Here is a 9631-nt window from a genome sequence, read left to right as displayed (position 1 = left end):
TACCCTGTTTCCTGGATGGCATTGGTAATATTTGCCTTTAATTCCTGCAGGAATGTGGATTGTTCGTATAAAAAATTTCTTTTAAGTAACTCCACAAAGAAGTCTGCATTAGTCATATGAGGGGATCATGGTTGTGGCCACAATTTTTTAAAAATGATTCTTCCTGCAAAAAAATCCTATAGCATCTCCATAGTAGAATGAGCTGTAAGGCAAACGACACTGTCCTGTTACAACCAGCAGTAATGCTCATCTTCTTGCAGTAATGCTATGAACTTCGGATAATTTCTTGGTAGACAGCAGCATCCAGTTTTTAAAAAAACAAGTATCTTATTATTTGTTATATTGAAACCGCACACCACACTTTATATTTTTTGTGGGTGTAGCGGAGATTCAAAGAAAATGTATGGGTTTTTAGTATCGCAGATCGACTATTAACATACCCACCAAGGTGAAACCATGCTTCATCTATGAAAAACACTTTATCTAAAATGCTAATGTTGCCTCCATAAAGTTCTTGAACCAGTGACAGTAGTGAACATTTTAGCATAATCAGCTCATGGAAAACTTGGATTCGATATTATGGTTAACATTTCAGCAATCTCCTCACTGTAGTGTGGGCTAAACCTAGTGAAATGTACTTTTTCCAGCTTAGTCTCCAGAAATATTTATGAGGAGATCTTGTAACTGCTACTTTAATGTCTTGTAAAACTTGCGTCATTAAAACTGACCTGTATCGGGAGCATTTTTGTTCTAACATTGAACCTGTTTCACAAAATTTTTTAACTACCTTCTGAATTACATTTTCACTGGGGCTTCCTTTTCCAATTTCTCCTTGAACGTTTGCAAACATAAAGCGTGAGATTTCGTCTCTAAATAAGTTTCTATTATGAGTACACGTTCTTCAATAGCTAACTGCATTTTAAACAATTATGCAAGCATGATTGCTTGATGCAGACTGGCAGTACTCAAATGTGTAGGACATATAAGCCATTGATTCTCAAACTTTTTCGCCCATCGCGAACCAAAACTTTTCTAGCACCCCCAAAATTTTTAAACTTATCATCTTTTAAAAATAATAATTGCAATTATTGTTTTTAAACGTGGCATAACCATGTAATAAAGAAATCAGCTTTATTATCAAAACATATTAGAACATATTAGTGAATTTTAAAGTAGTATTAATTTAAATCAATATTAACTACAATGGTATAAAAAAAATTAAAACAGTTAACTATGTATGCCCATTTACTGTTGTTAATTAGTCACCATTATTTATAAATGGACTAAACAAATAAATATAAATATAAAAACAAAACCTAAAAAAATTAAATTAAAAAGATTATTTAAATCATCAATTTTTGAAATGACAAACCAAATTTTATGAAATTTTTATGATAACTTACCTCAAAACATCTTCAGTGACTGGTGCAGTCATTCTCATTTAGGTATCAGCTGACAGCTGTTTTCTTTTTTTGCTCTTAAATATGACCAAAAAGTGTAATAAATTTTAAGAATTGTTTTTATTTTTAATGTACGGTACATTTTGTTTTTGTATGTTAATAATTATTTACATTGTGTTGTATTTCATTTGTAAATAAGATTGTCAATCATCAAGTTACCTGTGCCAATAAATTATTTTGGGTCTTTTATTACCTTAACCTGTTTATTTATTTTTTTATTATTATTATTTCTTGCAGATTTATTTAAAATTATCATGTAAACTAACGTTGTAGATAAATAATTTTCTAAAATGTTATCTGTGTTGGCCTATACATCTTACAGATAGGATAGCAAACTGTTATTGTCTATTTGTATGCAGTGTTAATGTCTCATTGTTTTGTGCACAATGATTAATATACCAGAAAATAATTTTCTGGTATTTAAAGTATTGTTTAGCTCTTAGTTGTAGTTATTTAAGTATGTAGAAAATGTTAAATGTACGAGTTAAGTGTCTTTCATAATTTTTAAAAGTACTATATAGGTTTTCTCCACATGACAAGTCTGCTTCCACATAACCTAATTACAAAATGATTAAGTGAAAATTTGTATCTTGTTAATATTCTATTGTATGTTCCTTTGTGAAGTTAAGTTGATGTTTCATTAGTTGCTGCATAACAGTACGCTGTAAAACTGTTGCTGAAAAGCCTTGTTATGGGTGATACTATTATATGAGCTAGAGTTTACTGTACTGTAAAACTCACAGTGTCCAAGTGAAAAAGTGCTAGTGTTTGGATGGTCATAGGTTCCAAACTTAGAGAATACGTGGAAAAAACAACAATTTAAAAATATTTAAAACTTACAATGTGATACAAAATATAAAAGAAAAATAATTTTTATAAATAATTTCTAAGCATTTTCTTAGTAGATAACACAAGTTATTATGAAAAATGGCAAGATCAATGTTGAAACTTGCTGTAGTACTCTTTCTCAAACTTTAATTATTTAAATATACTATAATTATTATATATATATTCAGTATTAGGAAAGCAGATATAGAGTTTGAAAAATATCTTCTAACTGAATCATGTCTCACGAAACCATGTAGCATATATATATATATATGAATTCAGCATGTATGAGTAAAGCAATAAATGTACTTGCACATTTATTGCTTTACACATATAATAATGTACTGTAAGCTATCACTTCTGGTGCCAAGGCATGCCGATGATAAGCAATTAAAAATATAATTAAGTTCATTGATGTTTAATAATGATAACATCATTTGTAATGCTTCACACCATTATTAAATTCAGAGAAACAAAGTATTTCAGTGTATGTTATTGTGTCACTCTATATGGTAAGATACAGTTTTACAGTTCATTTTTATAGGTTTTATTCAGTGATATTTTCATTAATTTTAATTTAACCTGTGTTTTTGTGCCGTTTGGTTTTTAACAATGTGTGATCCAGTCATAAAACATAAACAGGGAAAACTCTTAAGTAGCTCCGGAAAAAAAATAATCGACATTGTATGTATAACCTAAAAACAAGATAACCCTGAAACTGCTGTTAGATACATTGCTCGGAAAGCAAGTAGTGCAACAGATGTTAGTGAAAGAACCATTTTTAATATAATAAAGAAACAAAAAATTGATGGTAAACATGTTATAGTACCCCTAAAAAGACTCAAAAGTGTGTGCAAACAGTTAGAAAATTGGACAATTATACTAAAACCGCTATCAGAAAAAACGGTCATTTATTTTATTATTATTAACAATCTTTCTAACATGAACAAAATTGCTGTGAATATTCAAATGTTGTGAATACCCATTCTGAACTACCAAATTTTTCTCATGTTTTACAGTATTACCTCATGTTTTAATATAGATGAATTTTTGTTTCATGTCCAGAAAAAGCAATTCTTTATTGATTCAATGTGAAGAATTTATTTCATGGCAAAGGGGATATTTAAGAGAAATTAAGTGATTTTATGAAGACGGTTAAATCTAGAGGAAACTTGGGTTTAATGCAGATGATATGTGGGAAAAGGTATGGATGGATAAAGAATAAAGAGTGCAAAAGACACTTTTATGAAAGGTTTGTCAACTGAGGTGAAAACCCTCGCTAGAAAAAGTAAATGATTAATAGTAATGCATGTAGGTAGTGAAAACAGGTTTTTGAATGGTGGTTTATGGGTATTTGAATCCAGATCTTTCCAAGAGTATCATGATGAAATGAATGGTGACAATTTTATGCAGTGGTTTAAAAAATTGTCGAAACTGACTGAAAATTGAAAAATTCTAAACGCTTCGACCTGAAAACTGGAAATTGCCGAATAGCTAAAATCAAAGAAAATTGTGTTCACTGAAGACATGTTAAAAGTAGACCTTTTAAAAATAGTAAAATCATTTAAACAAAAATACATCCATTATCAAATAGATGAAATCAAAAAATTGTGTTGTGTTGCATCTTTCTCCATACCATTGCAATTTTAACCTGATAGAATTGATATGGGCAAACATCAAAGGCTACAAAGTTAAATGATGTAAAACTTTTATTGAGAGGTGTTAATAGAGTTTTAATAGAGCTGATGCAAAGCTTGGAGAAAAGTTGTATTCAACATGTAATAGAAGAAAAAAATCATGGGAAGTGGACGGCAGTTAATGTGAAAATACTATTTAAGATATGTGATAAATTTGGGAAACTATGACAGTAGTTCAACAGATAGCAGCTTATCAGGTATTGAAGAATTACAGAGGTAACAAATATTCTTATCTCTTTTACTTGATAAAATTTTAATATCATATTCTTAAAATTTTTATTTCTAAGATAAATATATCATTTTATCACAATTTTTAATTTTTTTTATTGAACGTTATTTTTACTTTATTTTTATGTTTAAAATAAAGAGAAGTGTTTTTTCTTGAATGGATTACACTAAATTAAATTTGAATCATCATACTTTTTTCCTGTTTAGCATCTGGGAATCACTCGTCAGGTATTACTTCAGTGGATGAATGAGGATGATATGTATGAGTGTGAGTGAAGTGTAGTCTTGTACAGTCTCAGATCGACCATTTCTGAGATGTGTGGTTAATTGAAACCCAACCACCAAAGAACACTGGTATTCACGATCTAGTATTCAAATTCGTAACTAACTGCATTTACTAGGTTTTGACTGTTAGAACTCTCGACTTCGAAATCAGCTGATTTGCGAGGATGCATTCACCATTAGACCCGATGGATTAATATGAATTATCATAATGATTATGGTTTGCTGCATTGTTTTGTGACACCAGTTAATTCTAGTGCTCTGATATAAAGGATGCAATTCTCTTCCATCTGTTTTAAGAACAAGACAGTGCCATAGAAAGAACACCCATAGCAGACCACTGATGTCCATTACAACACACTGTGAATCTTAAGTATTATAAGAATCAGACATTCGATTTTAGAAATAATATATGTCTATTTTAATTATGTAGATAATGAAGTACAAAGATAAGTATCATGAACCAGTCTGTGAGGCATTACGACATCGGCCTGCTAGGAGTTCAGTGAGGAGAGGCTGCGAACTGTGCGAGTTTGGTAGAGAGTTCTGCAAACCAGTCTGCGAGACAAACGACAACAGTCTAGCATGGAGTCACAAGTGTGAGTCTGCGAGACAAGTGTGCAAGGCGTCAGTCCAGCGAGGAGAGTATCCAGATCGATACGATTAAGGTAACGCCAAAAGTAATTCAGTAAGCAAAAAAGTAATATCGATGAGTTACAATAAAAAGTGTATATCCGAAATAAATAATGTGATAGACTTCATTCATAAACTGTTAGACAAAAAACAGATTTGCAAGTGAGTTTTATAAGATTGTTTGTTAAAGTAAGATTAGTGGTTAATAAGTGCTAAAACTATCGGTTTCTTTGTTAATGGATCTGAATACTAGTTTTCTGTTTATAAACCTGGAATAAATTCCAAACGATTATGTATTGTAAACTCTCTTATGTGTAATCTGTATGTATCACTTTGGACATTATTATCACTATTTGATGTGTTGTTATTTACATGTAATAATTTTGATTGTTATCTTTGTTGTTTTTCACATAGCAATAATGGAGGCGCCTTCCTTGGTAAAATATTCCGGAGGTAAAATAGTCCCCTGTTCGGATCTCCGGGTGGGGACTACTAACGAAGGGGTCACCAGAAAATTAAAGAAGCTTAAATTAGAAGCTTAAAAAAGGTTGGTAGGCTAGAAAATTTAAAAAGGGAAATGGATAGGGTGAATGTGGATATAGTAGGAATTAGTGAGGTTCGGTGGGAAGAGGAAGGCGACTTTTGGTCAGGTGATTTTAGAGTAATTAACTCAGCGTCAAATAATGGGCAGGCAGGAGTAGGTTTCGTGATGAACAAGAAGATAGGGAGGAGAGTGGAGTATTTCAAAACGCATAGCGATAGAATCATTGTAATAAGGATAAAATCAAAACCTAAACCGACAACGATTGTTAACGTTTATATGCCTACAAGCGCCCATGATGATGATGAGGTAGAGTGTGTATACGAAGAGATTGATGAAGCAATTAAACACGTAAAAGGAGATGAAAATTTAATAATAGTTGGAGATTGGAATGCAAGCATTGGAAAAGGCAAGGAAGGAAATATAGTGGGTGAATACCGGCTGGGCAGAAGGAATGAAAGAGGGGACCGACTTATAGAATATACACTTGGAAAAAGCCAGGCGATACTGCAAGGTATCAGATAGATTATATTATGGTTAAGCAAAGATTTAGAAATCAACTCGTTGACTGCAAAACTTACCCTGGAGCAGACATTGATAGCGACCATAATTTGGTGATAATGAAATGTAGATTGGGGTTTAAAAACCTGAAGAAAAGTTGTCAGATGAATCGGTGGAATTTAGAGAAGCTTGAGGAAGAGGAGGTAAAGAAGATTTTTGAGGAGGACATCGCAAGAGGTCTGAGTAAAAAAGATAAGGTAGAAAATGTAGAAGAAGAATGGGAGAATGTTAAAAAGGAAATGCTTAAATCAGCAGAAGCAAACTTAGGCGGAATAAAGAGAACTGGTAGAAAACCTTGGGTTTCAGACGATATATTGCAGCTGATGGATGAACATAGAAAATATAAGAATGCTAATGATGAAGAAAGTAAAAGGAACTATCGGCAATTAAGAAATGCTATAAATAGGAAGTGCAAACTGGCGAAAGAAGAGTGGATTAAAGAAAAGTGTTCAGAAGTGGAAAGAGAAATGAACATTGGTAAAATAGACGGAGCATACAGGAAAGTTAAGGAAAATTTTGGGGTACATAAATTAAAATCTAATAATGTGTTAAACAAAGATGGTACACCAATATATAATACGAAAGGTAAAGTCGATAGATGGGTGGAATATATTGAAGAGTTATACGGAGGAAATGAATTAGAAAATGGTTTTATAGAGGAAGAAGAGGAAGTTGAGGAGGATGAAATGGGAGAAACAATACTGAGATCTGAATTTAAGAGAGCATTAAAAGATTTAAATGGCAGAAAGGCTCCTGGAATAGACGGAATACCTGTAGAATTACTGCGCAGTGCAGGTGAGGAAGCGATTGATAGATTATACAAACTGGTGTGTAATATTTATGAAAAAGGGGAATTTCCGTCAGACTTCAAAAAAAGTGTTATAGTTATGATACCAAAGAAAGCAGGGGCAGATAAATGTGAAGAATACAGAACAATTAGTTTAACTAGTCATGCATCAAAAATCTTAACTAGAATTTTATACAGAAGAATTGAGAGGAGAGTGGAAGAAGTGTTAGGAGAAGACCAATTTGGTTTCAGGAAAAGTATAGGGACAAGGGAAGCAATTTTAGGCCTCAGATTAATAGTAGAAGGAAGATTAAAGAAAAACAAACCAACATACTTGGCGTTTATAGACCTAGAAAAGGCTTTCGATAACGTAGATTGGAATAAAATGTTCAGCATTTAAAAAAAATTAGGGTTCAGAGATAGAAGAACAATTGCTAACATGTACAGGAACCAAACAGCAACAATAACAATTGAAGAACATAAGAAAGAAGCCCTAATAAGAAAGGGAGTCCGACAAGGATGTTCCCTATCTCCGTTACTTTTTAATCTTTACATGGAACTAGCAGTTAATGATGTTAAAGAACAATTTAGATTCGGAGTAACAGTACAAGGTGAAAAGATAAAGATGCTACGATTTGCTGATGATATAGTAATTCTAGCCGAGAGTAAAAAGGATTTAGAAGAAGCAATGAACGGCATAGATGAAGTCCTACGCAAGAACTATCGCATGAAAATAAACAAGAACAAAACAAAAGTAATGAAATGTAGTAGAAATAACAAAGATGGACCACTGAATGTGAAAATAGGAGGAGAAAAGATTATGGAGGTAGAAGAATTTTGTTATTTGGGAAGTAAAATTACTAAAGATGGACGAAGCAGGAGCGATATAAAATGCCGAATAGCACAAGCTAAACGAGCCTTCAGTAAGAAATATAATTTGTTTACAAAAAAAATTAATTTAACTCTCAGGAAAAGATTTTTGAAAGTGTATGTTTGGAGTGTCGCTTTATATGGAAGTGAAACTTGGACAATCGGAGTATCTGGGAAGAAAAGATTAGAAGCTTTTGAAATGTGGTGCTATAGGAGAATGTTAAAAATCAGATGGGTGGATAAAGTGACAAATGAAGAGGTATTGCGGCAAATAGATGAAGAAAGAAGCATTTGGAAAAATATAGTTAAAAGAAGAGACAGACTTATAGGCCACATACTAAGGCATCCTGGAATAGTCGCTTTAATATTGGAAGGACAGGTAGAAGGGAAAAATTGTGTAGGCAGGCCATGTTTGGAGTATGTAAAACAAATTGTTGGGGATGTAGGATGTAGAGGGTATACTGAAATGAAACGACTAGCACTGGATAGGGAATCTTGGAGAGCTGCATCAAACCAGTCAATTGACTGAAGACAAAAAAAAAATCTTTGTTGATTATGTTATGTATTTTTCCCTTTTTTTATGTCATGCTTACTGTTTTGATTATGTTATGTTTCATGTCATGTAATAATCGTTTACTACTATTGTACTAACTATTATTTGGCTGTAATTACTGTATTAATATTTGTGTTCATCAACTGTTTTATTATAGTCACTTATTATTATATTACTATTATTTATCACCATTGTTATTATTATTAATTTCTTTTGTTGTAATTTGAACATTTTAAATCAATAAACTATAATTTTTGTAATTATAGTCAAATGATTGAGCTGTGCGGAACTCACACTGTGTACACCCATGCAACAATAACTTAGTTTAGGGTACATGAGCAAGTTAAAAGAAAAGATAAAATTAGATAAAGTTTTTTGATTGGATTAGGGTTTATGGTATATTTGTTTTCTTGAGATATGTTTAGCTTATCCAATTTTGTATGTTTATCTTATCCAATAAGAGGCGGAAGTGGGCAATCTGAGTAAGAAGTTTCTTCAGTGGTTAAAACTATTTTTAAATGAACGTTCTACTTTTAACCAAGATTGTTTATCATTTTTAGTCATCTATTATTTTAATATAATAAAAAGTACATAGAAATAAATGAGTATTGTTTTATTTGTTTTTTTTTTTTTTAATGCGTTAAAGTTTACTTTCTTATTATAGAATATAATAGGGAGAATGACCCATCAAGATAAACAGAATGATTCAGGAGTAAAGATAAATAATTTGGAAGTTAATTCTAAAACCTGAAATAAGGAAAAAATTCAACAAACATATCTAAAAATGCTTTGTTATATACTTATAGGTAGTGAAAAAAATTTTTGCCTGGATTCTAGTTCCCCCAATGTAATATCTTAAAAAATATTGAAATATAAGGGGTAAACTTGATGATTTCTTATGCTTTTTAACTTGAAGAATCAAATAAAGTAGGTCCCAGAACCGTATCTCTCATAGTTTTCATGATACAACGTAAAACAGAAAAATTAATTCAGTGACAAAAAACATATTTTTTTTAGGTTTGAAGCACAATAACTTTGTTAAATGACTAATAAATGGTAAATTTTATTATAAAGAATTGTACAGAATTTAATTCCGAGGAAAACTGATTCAATAAATGTATACAAAAAACAAAAAAAAAAATTATTGCTAAAAACACAAACCTAACAGAAAAACATTATGCAACAGGCAAC

This window comes from Lycorma delicatula, chromosome 10, assembly GCF_047948215.1.
Source record: "Lycorma delicatula isolate Av1 chromosome 10, ASM4794821v1, whole genome shotgun sequence".
Taxonomy (NCBI): domain Eukaryota; kingdom Metazoa; phylum Arthropoda; class Insecta; order Hemiptera; family Fulgoridae; genus Lycorma; species Lycorma delicatula.
The sequence above is the reverse complement of the archived record's forward strand: the minus strand, read 5'-3'. Positions refer to the sequence as shown.